General features: G+C 40.8%; 1 protein-coding gene across 18 annotated transcripts in view; it reads right to left on the reverse strand.

Annotated features, from left to right (window-relative positions):
* plekhm3 (pleckstrin homology domain containing, family M, member 3) overlaps positions 1-14,857 on the reverse strand; it is a 126,183-nt gene extending 111,326 nt beyond the window's left edge. For 7 of the 18 annotated variants that reach the window (XM_073046557.1, XM_073046555.1, XM_073046553.1 and 4 more), the window contains exons 1-3: positions 14,332-14,857; positions 4,219-4,261; positions 3,841-3,951 (exon numbers count right to left, since the gene is read on the reverse strand). The gene's annotated coding sequence lies outside the window, so the exon portion shown is untranslated. Of the gene's footprint in view, positions 1-3,112; positions 3,183-3,644; positions 3,819-3,840; positions 3,952-4,218; positions 4,262-8,236; positions 8,450-14,331 lie in introns of those variants that run through there. The other 11 variants (XM_073046559.1, XM_073046556.1, XM_073046550.1 and 8 more) reach the window with 10 other exon arrangements.
* Between the last annotated feature and the right edge of the window lie 617 nt (positions 14,858-15,474).

A 15,474-nucleotide genomic window follows, 5' to 3' on the forward strand; every position in this document is an offset into this window, starting at 1 on the left:
GTACTGGAGAGTTTAACATTGGTAGCTGAGCGAAGGGCGCTGAGTAGGCTACGGTCAATTATGGAAAACTCTGAACATCCTCTACATAGCACCATCCAGAGACAGAGAAGCAGTTTCAGCGACAGGTTATTATCGATGCAATGCTCCTCAGACAGGATGAAGAGGTCAATACTCCCCAATGCCATTAGGCTTTACAATTCTACCGCCAGGACTTAAGAACTTTTTAAAAGCTATTATTAATGCTTTTTGAGATAGTGATTTAGATGCATATCATATTTTTTTACTGAGTTAAGTATTGTATGTAATTAGTTTTGCTACAACAAGTGTATGGGACATTGGAAAAAAAGTTGAATTTCCCCATGGGGATGAATAAAGTATCTATCTATCTATCTATCTATCAATGGTGCTCCTGTACAAATTGGTTAGAATGGGGGGGGGGGGGGGGAAAGGGGGAGGGGAGCCTTACTCGCCTCAATCTTCTCAAGAAATGGAGATGCTGATTAAAGATGTGAAGTTGAGGGGCCAGATAAGATTGTCCGTTATGTGCACTCCCAGACACTTAGTGCTCCTAACTCTCTTCACGGTGAAGCTGTTCATCTGCAGTGAGGACTGGTCAGCTTGCACCTTCCTACCATCTGGTTCAGAAGGACCAAGACATGTGACAAGAATGGCTGGAGTGATCCGCAAGGTCCAAAAGAATTTGGAAATGTGGGAGTAGTCCTCCTTTTCGATGGTGGGCAGGATCCTGGTCATCAGGTGTGAGGTGTACTGAGTGTTGCTCTATGTGACATAGGTGGCCCTTACCCCTGATCTGTGCCACTCAGTCATCGGAGCATTTTCTAATTCATCCGAGGATACCAGATGAAGTAGACCTGATGGGTCATGATGCACAAGTCTCCAGAGAACTGTGGAGAAGAGCATATCCAACAGTGCCCTCATGTTGATGGTGTGTAATTGCATCAAGCAGTATGTAAAATTAAAGTACACAAACACAAAGTGTCAGGACATGTCGAGGTTCTACCTGTCCTAGGTGTTGTTAAAGATGTGCCTGGTTTCATTTTACACAATGTCTCAATCAATTGGACATTGCTGCACTACCCATCCTTTGTGGAAAAGTTTCTATAGATAAACACCTCTAACTTCAAGTCCACTAGGCCATGGTCAGCACTAAATATCTTGCAGGCCCTTAAGAGGCCTTGAATCATTGATTCAAGGATTGATTCTGTGGGATAGTTTCCAACACAATCACACAATGATTCTGTGGGATAGTTTCCTGAGCAGATTGTCAAAACTATTTGACACCTCATCACCAAGGCTGACCAGCAAGCACCAAGACTTCACTTAGATGGCAGTGGATGCGGGGTTCTCCCATTCAGATCCTTCCTGTGAGCTGGAATCTCACCCTTAATGCATGCTGCCCTCCTGACTGCTGCAATAAGGATGAGCCAATTGCCCACCTCCTTGTTGACTGTGCATTATAAAGAGGCTCTGGAAAAGGACGTAAGCAACCTTGACAAAGTTTGTTCCAAGTGGCTGCATAACAGAGAATTTTCTGAACCAAACCAAGACAAGCATCAAGTGTTACTGTAAGATCATTCTCAGTGAAAAATGTATTTTGATCTGAATGAAACCTATCGGTCTTCTAGCACAACCAGCTATGCATAAGTGAATGCTGCTACCTGGCGTATCCCAGCTGCATGAGTACATGCTGGAGGGATGCACTAAAACTCAGTGCTGTCAACGCAAAGGGATTGTGAAGAAGAACAGCAACCCAAGATTCTGTGTAACAACCCATGAGCATTTCAAGGGTATATGGGTATAAATGGGTTAAGTTTTTATACTTGTCTATAAATTGGAAAATACACAAAATTTACTCAATATGGTAGCCATATCTCCATGTGATTTTAATACACAGCATCAGAAGCACACAAAATTGATTTTAAAAAGTACAATTACTAAAATTGGAGATAAAGAAGAAATTAGCTCTTCCATTCATATGAATGAATGCATGTACATCATACTTCTTAATTTAATATTATGTGAGATCATCTTTACGCTGTAACATCCATAAATCAGGTGTTCATAAACTGGGGAAAGTCTGTATATTGTTCAAGGAGGCGATGTGAGTGGCACTGGCTCTAACTTGACACTGTGAATATATTAAATATATATTGTATGTGTTACTATGAACATACTGATTTAACAATAAATGTATAGATTTGATGACACTATGAATGTAAAGAAAACCGTTTTGTTTCTTGTATATATTTTTAATGAAAAACTTCTGAAATTAAAAACATCATTTTAACTCGACTTAGCCTATACTCTGTACCTCCTCCCCCCTTCACCTCCCTCCACTGAAGGATGATACATTATGGCAAACACAGATTGATACAAATGACCCTGAACAAGCTTCCTGCCTTGCATTCCTATAGGACACCCCAACACAATGTCATGTTGGAAATACAACAACCTATGCACTCCGGAAAGGAAAAGCAATGAAGTAATGACTAGATAATCATTTGCTATTAGCTCAAGGATGAACCGTAAGATATAGGAGCAGAATGAGGCCATTTAGCTTACTAAGTCTGCTCTGCCATACCATCATGGTTGACTAATTATCCGTCTCAACCCCATTCTTCTGCCTTCTCCCCGTAACTTTGAAGCCCTTACTAATCAAGAAGGTATCAAACTCTGCCTTAAATATACCCAATGACTTGCCCTCCACAGCCGTCTGTGACAGTAAATTCCACAGATTTACCACGCTCTGGCTAAAGAAGTTCCTCCTCATCTGTTCTAAAGGGATGCCCTTTTATTTTGAGGCTGTGTCCTCTGGTCCTGGACTACCAGGTTTCCCCCACTATCCGGAGGTTGAGCATTCCTATGAAACCGTTCCTAAGCCGAAATGTCGTAAAGCGAAGGAGCAATTACCATTAATTTATATGGGAAAAATTTTTGAGCGTTCCCAGACCCAAAAAATAACCTACCAAATCTTACCAAATAGCACATAAAACCTAAAATAACACGAACATATAGTAAAAGAAGGAATGATATGATAAATACACAGCTATATAAAGTAGAAATATTCTATGTACAGCGTAGTTTCACTTACCAGAATCGGGAAGATTGAGCCAAAATACACACACCTGCCCGCGCAAGGCATCACGGTCATGGTAGTCTTTCTCGGGGTAAACACAAGTTTAAAATGGGCATCTTTTTCGTAAAAGCGAAAATCCTCTTTTGGTTAGCAAAAACAAGTTCTAATGTAGGTATTTCGTAAAAGCAAAGTTGCGTAAAGCGAACGTTCGGAAAGCGGGGGACACCTGGTATCGGAAACACCCTATCTAGGTATTTCAATATTTGATAGGTTTCAATGAAATCAATATACCACAGTAGTTAATCCTACACATTCAATATAATGTGTCCTTATGAAAAAGGATGCTCAAACTTAATGTCATCCAAAAGATGCCACCTTTAACGGTGCAGCATTCCCTCAGTATTGCACAGGATGAGTCAGACTGGATTACGTCATTCACGCCTTTGGGCTGTGACAAACTCTTAATCTCCTGAATTAGTTAATAAACATAGCTAAAAGTTTATAGATAATATAGTGACTGCCAGACACACAATTAAGACAATCTCACCTCCTGTTGATGAACACCCTCTGCAATTCAGCTTGTTTTAATGTTGTTTGCCTTCTACACCCCACCCCGGTTGTGGGATTACTAATCTCAGATGATATGCATCTCATGCCCAGCAATTCTTTATTTCCTTTGGTCTTGCAAACTCAGCATTGTCACCACATATTCCCTGAGCTCTACATTCATTGTTCACAGGTACCTTTCTGTTGAGACAGGCAGCTGCTCCCCAAATTCTAGGAATTCTCTTCCAACATCCCAGCCCAGTTGTGTTCAGCTCTGCTGCACAGATCCAGTAGCAAATCTTGTATGGCTGAGTGGAAAGAAATAAAAATAACCATTCTTTGGACCCGAGAGAGATGACCTCATTGATTTCAGAATGCAGCAGTGATCAAGCTCTATCAACATTACAGAAGCACGTTGCAGAGAAAAGGCTTGCCCTTGTAAATCCTGAGGCATCAATATTTAACAGGCATTACGTAATCAAAAGCCAATCAGGTACTGCGACTATGCATATATGACAGTAGCAGAGAGAAGAAGGGAAGCTGGCGTAGGTTTAGAAATAAAATAATATCCAAACCTCTTACAGACTGTTGGCAATAGATTATCAGCATTTACAAGTCCTGTTAAGGAGGAAGAACAAAGCTTTATTGTAAAGAAAAGGCATAGCAAGCAATTACATTGTTTATCATAAACACAAAAGATTCTGCAGAACTGGAATCCAGAGGAATATACACAAAATGCTGGAGGAACTCAGCAGTTCAGGCAGCATCTGTGGAGAGGAATAAACAGTCGACCTTTCAGGCTGAGACCCTTCATCAGGACTTTGTAAAGCCCCAGTTCTGATGCAAGGACTTGGCCTGAAATATTGACTACTCTGTCCCTCCAACGAAATGCTCCTTGACGTACTTAGTTCCTCCAGTAGATTGTTTCTTGTCCCAGCTAGTGAGTTGGGAAAAGGGTATTGGAAACAGGAAGAAACATTAAAAATGACAGTCCCAAACAACTTTTTCAAGCAAGGCTGTATTTTAGGACTTTGAGTGTCTCATGCCTTTGATATCTTCAAAGCTATCAATGAGATTGAAAGAGTGCAGAGAAAATTTACAAGGATGTTGCCAGGACTTGAAGAGCTAAGTTATAGGAAAGCTTGAATAGGTTAGGACTTAGTGGTCACCAACCAGTCGATCGCAATCCACCGGTCAATCTTTGAGACCTTCCCAGTAGATTCCGAAAAAAAGAAAGAAAAATAAATACACAAATACTGCTGTAATGTGAGCATTATAAAAATAAGTAATACTAATTAGGATAATGGTAATATAGCAATACTCCCGCTACAGAAAGCTGTTTGTAAAGAGAGGTTGTTTCCAGGGTTGTGGGGTTTTACTTCCATTCTTTCTGCCCGATGCACATGTAGTCCCTCCGTTCAGTGGTTGACTTGCTGCCTGAGATAAAGACTTTTCTGTCAACAAGAAATGAGGAGCATGAGGAACTGTCAGATGATGTGTGGCTACTGGATTTAGGGTTTCTGACAGACCTAACGGCTAAATTAAACATACTTAACAATGAGCTCATGGGAAAAGACCGACACCTGCCCCACGTGATAAGTGCAGTAATTGCGTTTAAGGCCAAGCTCGGTGTTTGGATTTCAAATTTAAAGAACGGGGGGCTGACACACTTTCCCAACTTGGAGAAAATGTTATAGGCCATCAAGGAAAAAAATGCTTTTCGCCCTGAGCAGTACTGTGCTTACCTAGACAGACTGGCAATAGAGTTCGATCGGCATTTTGGGGAGTTAAACATCATGAAAGATATTGCTGCATTTATTTCAAACCCATTTCTGCCAATGGGTATAGAACTGATAGCAGCCAAATTCCAGCAAATATTTGGTGTGCCAAGTGATATTGAAATGGAAATAATTGATTTGCAAAATGACATTGAGCTTAAAGCAAGATCAAGGGACGGTGACTTTTGGGGGCTTGTCAGCAGGGAGAAGTTTCCTCATCTCACCAATGTGCACTAAAAGTCAGTGCCTACTTCAGGTCAAGTTATCTGAATGAAATTGCATTTTCACAGATGAAAATTATTAAATCTACATACAGAAGCTGTCTTACTGACAGACACCTCACAGACTGTCTCAGACTGGCTGTCTGTAGATATGAGCCAAATTTCAGGGAACTAGCAGGAAGTATTCAGCCCCAATCATCACATTGAGTGCAAAAGTCAATTTTTATTCGTTTATTTTTCGTGTTGAAATAAAATTAAATAATGAAACTTAGAATTAAAGGTATGAAGTATTGTAATATTCTTAAAGAAAGACAGCTATGGCCTGTTTGATATGCTAAGTGTTTTCTTGGTTGAATTAATTTGAAAGTTTGACAAAAGCATTTTATGTAATTCAAATCCAATTTGCCCAGATAAAAGTCCTCAAGTTGGAAGTACAATCTGAGCTGTTTTTTCTCTAAACGATTTAGTAGGTAGATTTAGTAGGAGACCGAGGTAGGGGATCTTGGGCTTAAAAAGTTTGGCGACCACTACCCTAGAGCATAGGAGAATAAGGGGAGATTTAATAGATGTATACAAAATTATGAGGGGTATAGATGGGGTAAAGGTAAGCAGGCTTTTTCCACTGAGGTTGGATGATACTCTAGAATTAGAGGTCATAGGTTAAGGATGAATAGTGAAATGTTTAATGGGAACACAAGGTGGAACTTCTTCACTCAGAGCATGGTAAGAATGTCAAATGAGCTGCCACCTGAAGTGATGGATGCATATCAATTCTAGTATGTTTCACATAGTGGCAATAAAGTGATTCTGAACTGAAATCCAACAGTATAGGCAGGAGCTAGATTTCAATTTTTTTGGCATTGTGCAGATTGGGAATCCAACTGGTCCAAATGATATGGTCGCAATGAGTTAAAGAATGGAAGTGCTTCTTAGAGTGTTGCATGTCAGCCAAGCTGCTGCCTGTAGTAGCAACCTTAGGTTAACCCTCAGTTGATCCCCACCAGGGTCCACATCATCTCCACAGCATTTGGCATGAAGTAAATGGCTGGCTCAGAGAATGGAGTGGGAAAATGGTTTTTAGCAAGCTGACACCAATATGGTTTGTGTAAATCAAGTGACCTGTTTCAATTCACTATGACACCAGTTCTGTTCCATTAGGAAAGGCTGGGACAAGTGCCGTAACAAACTGAAAAACTAGGGATGTATTGTGATATTTCCCCTGGCTAGGCTGTTCACATTCCTCAAAAATTCAGTCAGTCATTTAGGACAGAAACACAAAAATGATGATTCATTAACCAAGAAGGATGGAGAGCTTCAGTCACTGACATTAATTCCTTAATCAGCCATAATCTTATTGAATCATGATGCAGTGAAGAGAAGCCAAATGACCTCTATCTGTAACAAGGTTCTCAGGACTTCCACATGACCTGGCATCCCTCAGCATCTACTCCAGCTCTCCACAAGGTGCAACCACTTCCCCATATAATTATGGGAGATAATACAGCAATTACTTCCTCTTTTAATTATGGGAGATCCCATACCAATATATAGGACTGTTGGAAACTCTGAACCCCACCATCTTCCTCCTGCAGATAGCAGTATATACAGTTAAATGTAAGTCTTTCAAAGACAAATAAGTTTTGCCCTATGTAGCCAATCAATGTTTAACTGCTGGATGTTGCAGTGGTTACAGTGTTGTCATGGCAGGGCTCATTTGCAGTGAGAATTCATCTCTGCAGGTTTCTGAAGTACCAGTGGGGTGATTACTCCAAACGGAACAAATGTGAAATTGTTTTTGCATTCAGTGGAGTCTCAGAGGTGCACTGCATTGACAATGGGCCACTCGGTCTTTTCAGGCCCATACTCAACTTTTGGGGAAATGCTGTTCAACACGGGACAATTGGCAACCCAAGATTCACATGCTAACCTTTCTTCTGAGTTACTGTCTCCAAAGAGAACAATTCTGACCCCAAATTATCACAAAATTGCCTACCTCCAGTCCCGTGTAATTGACCAGATTTCATCCTTTGTTTAGTCAGTTCAGTACTTCAATGACTGCACCGGTGGCCAAAAGTGTATAGCTTTTGGTGTACGTTATGCCACTTTCTGCTTACCATTCACCTCTCCTCACTGACCAACAATGAATTAGTCCTGGTATACTGAAGCTTTTAAGATTGGTATTCAAGTGCTTAAGACTTCTCCATAGCATTAATCTGGTTCGTAACCACCCATATACAGCAACACCCTCTCTGTACAATCTATGTCACTCTTTCTGTTTCCACTCCATCACCACGACAAACCATACCTTCAAATGGCCAGCACGGTGGCCCAGCTAGAGCCACTGCTTCACTGCTCTGACAACCTCATTCAATCCTGGCTCAGGTGTTATCACTGTACAGAGTTTGTACAGTCTTCCTAGTGCCAGCTGGGTTTCACCTGAGTACTCCAGTTTCCTCCCATATCCCAAGATCCGTGCAGTTTGTTGAGTTTATTGGTTGCTGTAAATTATCCCCTTTGTGTGGGCAAGTAGCAAATTCTGATGGGAATGCTTAGAGAATAAATGGAGTTTGTTGTGACCGTCGGCATGGGCTCACCTGTTGCCTCTGAACTCTATCATCAATAACTTCTTAATAGCTTGGCCCCCAGAAAGTCATTCTTTATCCAAAATTGTTCCTGTTTTTCTCTCCTCCACCAAAAATCCCCCTTCAGTACATTTCCTTACATTTATTTTTGGTTTCTGTCCATCATCCTAACTTTTAAATAGCCTTGTCTCCAGGCAGAGGGGTCTCCAGGTTCCGAATGTTCATCTGAACAAAATGAAGAAAGAGTGGCTGATTTGGATGTCATCCTTTGTGCCACCTCAGGTGGCAATGAACAATTGAAGGTAAATAGATTATTTTCCCCCCAGTTTCTTGCTTAGCCTTTATCTCTGTACCAGCACCTCTGGTTATAGCCATCTGCTCACTACCACATCTGCTTCATGCATTCCAAATGACTACACTTCAATAAGAGTGCCAGTGGCTATAATGCATTTTGGGTCATCCCAAGGCAAATGCAGTGGCATATAAATGTCTTTCTCTCAGTAAAAAAATCAGCTTGGGGCTGTTTGCAGTTGAAATGGAACAAACACTCACCAACAATAAATTTCTGAGATCCCAGAACAACCCTCCAGCTCTTATAAAGACTTAATGATAAAAAAAAAAGTTTAACTAACATCTCCTGTGCAAACTTATCACAGGCATCCCTAACACATGAAAATCAATGAAGTTCCACCTCAGACCTTGAAAACATAATTAGGAGATCTTGAACTCTAAACGCGGGTCAGTAAGGATGCATTGCTCATTACAGACAGGAAACAACAACAGTGAAAGGTACTTCTTCATTGATGCGCATAGGGTAGTAAAAATACAAATTATCCTGATAATTAAAACTACCCTTTCTCTTGCATCTCTCTCCAGCCTCAAATTATTCAATATATCAGCCATGATATCAGGAATTGGGAAGGCTATTTTGAGCACAAATCTGCTCTAGTTTGGATGACATTTGAAGTGCTCAGCTATGCTTTCCATACAAACTCCCTCATGAGATGGCAGAGGCAATCAGAGAAGAGACTGTTGATTTGGCTCCTTCTGTCCAAAGGAGATGGTTTTGTATCTATCATCGTATTTCTCAATCCTTTCTATCTTGACAAAACTAACTCATATTTTGACCTGTTTCAAACTAATAGTTTGTAAATTACAGTATATCATGGTACAATGCATCATGAACAAAGGTACACTCATAACACAAACTTAATACAGTGGATTCCGGTTAATTGGGACACATCGGGACCAGTACATTTTGGCCCACATAAGTGTTAACCTAATTATCTGAATTTTCATGGAAATAGTTTAAAAAAAGTATAAAAAAGAAAAACTGTTTAACTGTGTAATAAATTAAGTATTTAAATGAAATAGAGAACAAATTAGAACACTACAGCTCGCAATGGTTACTGATGGAGGAATTCATTGAGTATGTTGGCATATTACTTGATTGGTAAACTACCCATTCTTAGCTGCTTAAATCATCAAGGTTTTAACTTTTCCTAATAATCAACAATTTTATTTCATCAGTTCCTGACATACTTGAATACAAAAGTTATGTGATCATTGCTTTCTTTGAACCTGATAGTGTTGCAGTGTATAGGAAAGGTAGCTGTCTGTCAAGGCATGAAAAGAAAGGCCTGTTTCATCACCACTGTAGATATCATCTGTTCAAAATTTTTGAAGCAAGTTGGGAAGATTTGCAAATTTCCATGCTTCTGCACTTACAGCACTGGCACTACCTATCCTGCCATGTGCTTTCCTGAACTTAACGTGGTGCCTACATTTCCTTCCAAATAAACAACTATCTGTGCTTTAATATCTTCGTCACCCAGCTTCTTAACTAGGTCCTCTGACTTGTTTTTAACATTGACACAAACACCTCTTCCAGCATCAGGTTCTCCATTATTTGTTTGCTATATTATTTCTAACTACCAGATCTCATTGCTTGCATGTAAGTTTACAGCTGCTGTCGATTACTTATCATTGTGTTGTTAAGCAATTAACCTTTGACATCAGGTCAGCCATTTTTTATATCGTTTGTACATTTCATTTAGTTGCTATTAATTAGAAGCAATTTGTTAGGAGTCTGAGGAATTTTAATCAACATTTGAATCTATCTTTTGTGAGAACGCCTAGATGTAGTGCCCTTTTATTCAGCTCCTTGCATACTGTTCACACATTGGTGAATAATAAAACAGCCTTCAAACTACAACCACACTGGGACTGGAGTTTATCTACCTGCCTAGCTTAAGAAAACGGGGAAAACTGTTGAGAGGACAGAATATCCAGTTACAATGGAAAATCATTGAGGGCCTCTTCAAAATCCAGATCTCTACCTTCACACTTCTGATTTTGATATGTTCCCTGTAGTCCCTTGTTTAATACCCATTTTCCTTGCAGCTTACCTTGCTAATTTATCAAGCTTGCAAATGTCGATCTCAGCACTCCAGCTGACAATGAATAGTGTTAGGCGGATGACTTTTACTTTGGTCCAGTAGTGTAATTTTTTTTGCTACTGTCCAATCTTTTTGTGATAAGGGTCTCAAAAATTTTTTTGAAGTCAAAATTTGAGAAACAAAATGATCAAAAATCCCTGCTTTTTGAATTAGCGCCTGTCAGGCCAATCGGATAACATAACACAAGCACACACAACTGATGCAATTGTTCATTCTAAGCAAGGTGTTGTGTCTAACAACCACCAAGAGGATGTGACAGGCTGTATGCTGCCCCATTTAAGCAGCAGTGTCCTAAATAAACAAAGTGAATCCTGTCTATTTTCTTGATTTGTTTTTAAGAATTGTCCCAAATAAGCAGCTGCCCCAATTAACTGATGGCCCAATTAACCAGAATCCAGGGTACTCCAATTCTAAACTTTTTAAGCTCTGCTATGTATCCATCCCCACTCCACCTAAACATTCTACCTTTAACAGTATCAATGTTATCTGTGTCAGACACTGCACAAATGATAGCCTTGCCATCTAACAAACCCAAGACTGTGTGTGTTGATTGCAAGTTCAATTTTTGCTCCCTAAACAGAAACACATAACTAAGCAGGGCATATCTGCACAGTACCAAGGAAGCACCATGTTGCCAGAGGTACCGTGTGGGTGACATTAAACCAGGCCTTTTGACAGGTGAGTGTAGAAGCCCTGCCCCATTGTTATTTTTAATTGGCAGTTGTTTTGCTCCATTTGCAAACATTTTAGAGACCTGAAGTTATAAAGTGATGCATGAAAACAAATCCTTTGGCCCACGTAATCCTTGCTGACCATCAAGTCTCTATTCACAATAATCCTGTTACAGTCCATTTTATTCTTCCTGTACACCATCAAATGGCCCATCTACCATTGATACTTACAAACTAGAGACAATACACTATGGCCAATTAACCTACAAGCCTGCACATCTGTAGGATGCGGGAGGAAACCAGTGCACCTAGAAGGAGCCCACATGGCTACAGAGAGAATGTGCAAGCTCCACATAGACAGCAGCAGAGGTCAGGATTGAACCCACGATGCTGGAGCTAAGAGGCAGCAGCTCTACCAGCTGCATCACTTGCTTCAGATGTACTGTGAAGTACATAAAAGACTTCCCTTTCCTGTTTCCAAACACTTAAGAAATACAGTGGATTCCAGTTAATTGGGCCAATAGTTAATTAGGGCAGTCACTTATTTGGGACAACTCAAACTTTTTAAGGAGAGTCCATTGTGAGCACTTAGAGTGCTATTTGCATGTGTTTGTGTACAAAAAGCAGAGAACTTTGTCTCTGATAGTTGGGGAGAAACAAGCTGCAACACAATACCAAACCGTTTTTTTCATTATGATTTCAAGCATTAAGGCTAGGATATGCCAGAAGTGGCTAGGGGTGAAAAAGAAACTATTTCACTACTTCAAAAAAATAAGGCATCTCGAAAAATTTGAAAGGCATCAACAATCACCTGGAATGTTATAATGAAAATGAAGATTTGGAGGATGCAATCGTCAAAAGCATTGAATGAAGGCAGTTCATTATCTACACTGATTTTGTTCAGTTACAATCAAAAGAACATGGCAGTATACACGGGGTGAATTCCTCTGTCAACAACTAATAAATTATATAGTAGTAATAGTGTTCTACTTTGTTGTATATTTCACTTTAATACACAATTTGTTACTCAGTAAACATTAGTTTGTCTTTTATACATTTTCAACCATTTTAATTTCAGCTAATTGGGGCAGCTGCTTAATTGAGCCAAAATGTACTGGTCCTGATATGCCCCAATAGACCGCAATCCACTGTAATTAGAAAGATCCAGGGTTTAGTACCAATAGTTACCTGTGGGGGGGGGGAAAAAGATTATTGCAGGTTGTATGCTAATAACTGCATATTTCAGATAACAATGCAATAGAATATATTCAGCTCTAACAGAACCTAGCAAATTCATAAATGAAAATAGAAGATTCTCTGACACTTGTGTTGCTATAATCATAACTGCACTTTATTTCTAAAGCCAACAGAAGGTTAAAGAACTCAAAGTAGAATGATTAAGATGTCATAATCAACATGAATCGGGGGGGGGTGGGGTTGTCAAACTCTTCCTTTTGAAAGCACAATCTTGTAAGAGTGTGGGTTGACTGAGCACTGTAGCTAGCTGTAATAAACCTTCTTAAGATTCATATGTGATAAGGGAACTTAGAAAGGCAGACTGAATGCAATATGAAGCATGAATGACACTTGGCCTCCACTTCACTACAGTCCAATTACAATAACCTTTCCCCTTACCCCTTTCTGAAAGTAAACAGCAGGTAGAAATGGGTGGGATTGATTGAAAATAGGTTCCCAGGTTAGCAAAGTTGTAAGATGAGAGGAGATGGAAGGAGGAATTGGAAAACAAGATAGATTAAGTTTGTACAGTTGTGGCATGGAGATCATTCTAACTGGCTGCATCACTGTCTGGTATGGAGGGGGCCTACTACACAGAAGTAAGCTGCAGAGAGTTGCAAGCTCCATCATAGGCACTATCTTCAAGGAGCAATGCCTCAAAATGGCGGCGTCCATCTTTAAGGAGCCCAATCACCCAGGTCGTGCCTTGTTCTCATTGCTACCATCAAGAATGGAGGTACAGAAGCCTGAAGACATGCACTCAATGATTCAGGAACAGCATCTTCCCCTCTGTCATCCAATTTCTGAATGGAGACTGAACCCATAACACTACCTCAAATGTTTTATTTCCATTTCGCACTACTTAATTATTTAAGATATAAATACTTACAGTAATTAATGCTTTCCCCTCTATTATTAAGTATGGCATTGTACTGCTGCCGCAAAATCAACAAATTTCACGACATATGGCCGTGATATTAAACCTGACTCTGATCTTCTGAGGCATCACAGGCAATGAATTAATGCAGTGGGAATAGGAGGGAGGGTGAATAATCCACGAGCATATGGGAAACTGGGTTATAATAAGATTATTGTAACTAGATTGTTGATGGTTGGATAAAAGGCTATTTCACATCGGGGAAGGAGGGGGAACTAACTGTGGATGCTCATGGGGATGGAAACACCAGTTGAGGGGATGGAGGGCTGTGGAGGGAAGAGATGAAAGGTTGGCAAGACTCAGAGGGTTGACGAGGGTGGGGCAATCTGGATGATCGGATGGAGTTTTTACGAGGAGACGGGTTGTGAATGTTCTGGGATGAGTGGTAAACAAAGGAACGTGCTGGGACAAATGACGGAAGGGGACGAGGAGCTGAGGAGGGAGTAGACGAAGGGAAGGAGGTAGGGGAGTTGGGATTCGGGGGGGGGGGCTACGGGCTGTGGGATAAGGAACAGACACGGGAAAAGGGATAGACAAGAAGGGCGCATCGATTAAAGATGTTGTTAGAAGCAGATGAGAGGAGGGGATCTGAGGAGTGAATAGACTAGAGGGACAGATGAAGGGAGGGGAAATCTGAGGAGGGGGAGTGGTTGAGTGAGACTGGCTGTCTGTGTTCGGAGATGGGGGGAGGGTGGTCTGAAAGCGGCCGTGAGTGTGGAAAAGGGGAGGAGAGATAAACTCTAAACAAACCGGCATTAAAGCCCCACCACTCCTTCCCCGCACTGTTGCAGGCTCAGTACTTACCCTGCCGGCTCTGACTCATCAGCCGCCTCCACCACTGCCCAAAACACGGTTACACACTCCCCACGGCTCGAGTGCCACACCGCAAATCCTCCTCCCCGCTCGAGCTGGATTAATAGAGCGCCAGACAAAAGGTCCGCTTGAGCAAGAGGCGTCGTCCGGATTCACTTACCGAAAGGACTTTCCTTGTACAACGTGCTCATTTTACTATTGTAATTATGAAAATTCTGCTCATTTCCTTTTTTCTAGATTCAAATTTACATGGAGAAAGCTAATTCCGCTTGAAAATTAGGTATTTGAAGGAATCTTTCATGTTTTCAAAACTCCTGGTGCAGGTGTTAACCCTAAACATCAATTGTCGTCACTACTCCTGGTGCAGGTGTTAACCCTAAACATCAATTGTCGTCACATATAGTGCCAGACCCGCAAGTTCCTCCAGCAGTTTTTCGCTTTCATATCTCCACCCCTAAAGTCTTTCGCTACTTCAACTAAAATGGTTAGTTTTGAAAGTGACACCAGATGGTCTGGGTCGCCTGACTGTTCAACTTCGGAAGAATCTCTTATTTAGTATTAACCAGCAATCTGCGCAAATAGTTGTATTCATTGACAGGTCGTCTATGAGTCAAGTCATTGCTCAGGATTATGCTGGTCACGATGGATATTTGTTTTGGATCATTGCGTTATCAAGATGACACAGTTGACTGAGCCCAGTCACAAGATAAGCGCGAAAAATGAACCCCTGACTTTGGCAGAAGTGTCCAGGACATTACACAGACTGAAGGAGATGTTGAAGAGAATGAATGTACATTTTTGCAACAATATGCATTGACTTGAAGGTTGAAGCAAGTGAAGGAAAGAATAGGACGATGACTGATAATGTGATATGGTCAGAGAAGTGGCAGATGGAGTTTAATATGGGTAAGTGTGAAGTGTTGCATTTGGGGAGTCAAATGAGGAGAAAATAGGAAACATTGAGGTACAGAAGGATCTTGGAGTTCAGATTCATAGTTTACTGAAAGTGGACATCCAAGTGGGTAAAGAAGGCATATGGAATGCTCGCTGCATTGGCAGGGACATTGAGCACAAGAGTAAGAAAGTCATGCTCCAGCTATATAAACTAAAGTCAGACCATATGGAGTACAAGCA

This window comes from Hemitrygon akajei, chromosome 5 (assembly GCF_048418815.1).
Source record: "Hemitrygon akajei chromosome 5, sHemAka1.3, whole genome shotgun sequence".
NCBI lineage: Eukaryota > Metazoa > Chordata > Chondrichthyes > Myliobatiformes > Dasyatidae > Hemitrygon > Hemitrygon akajei.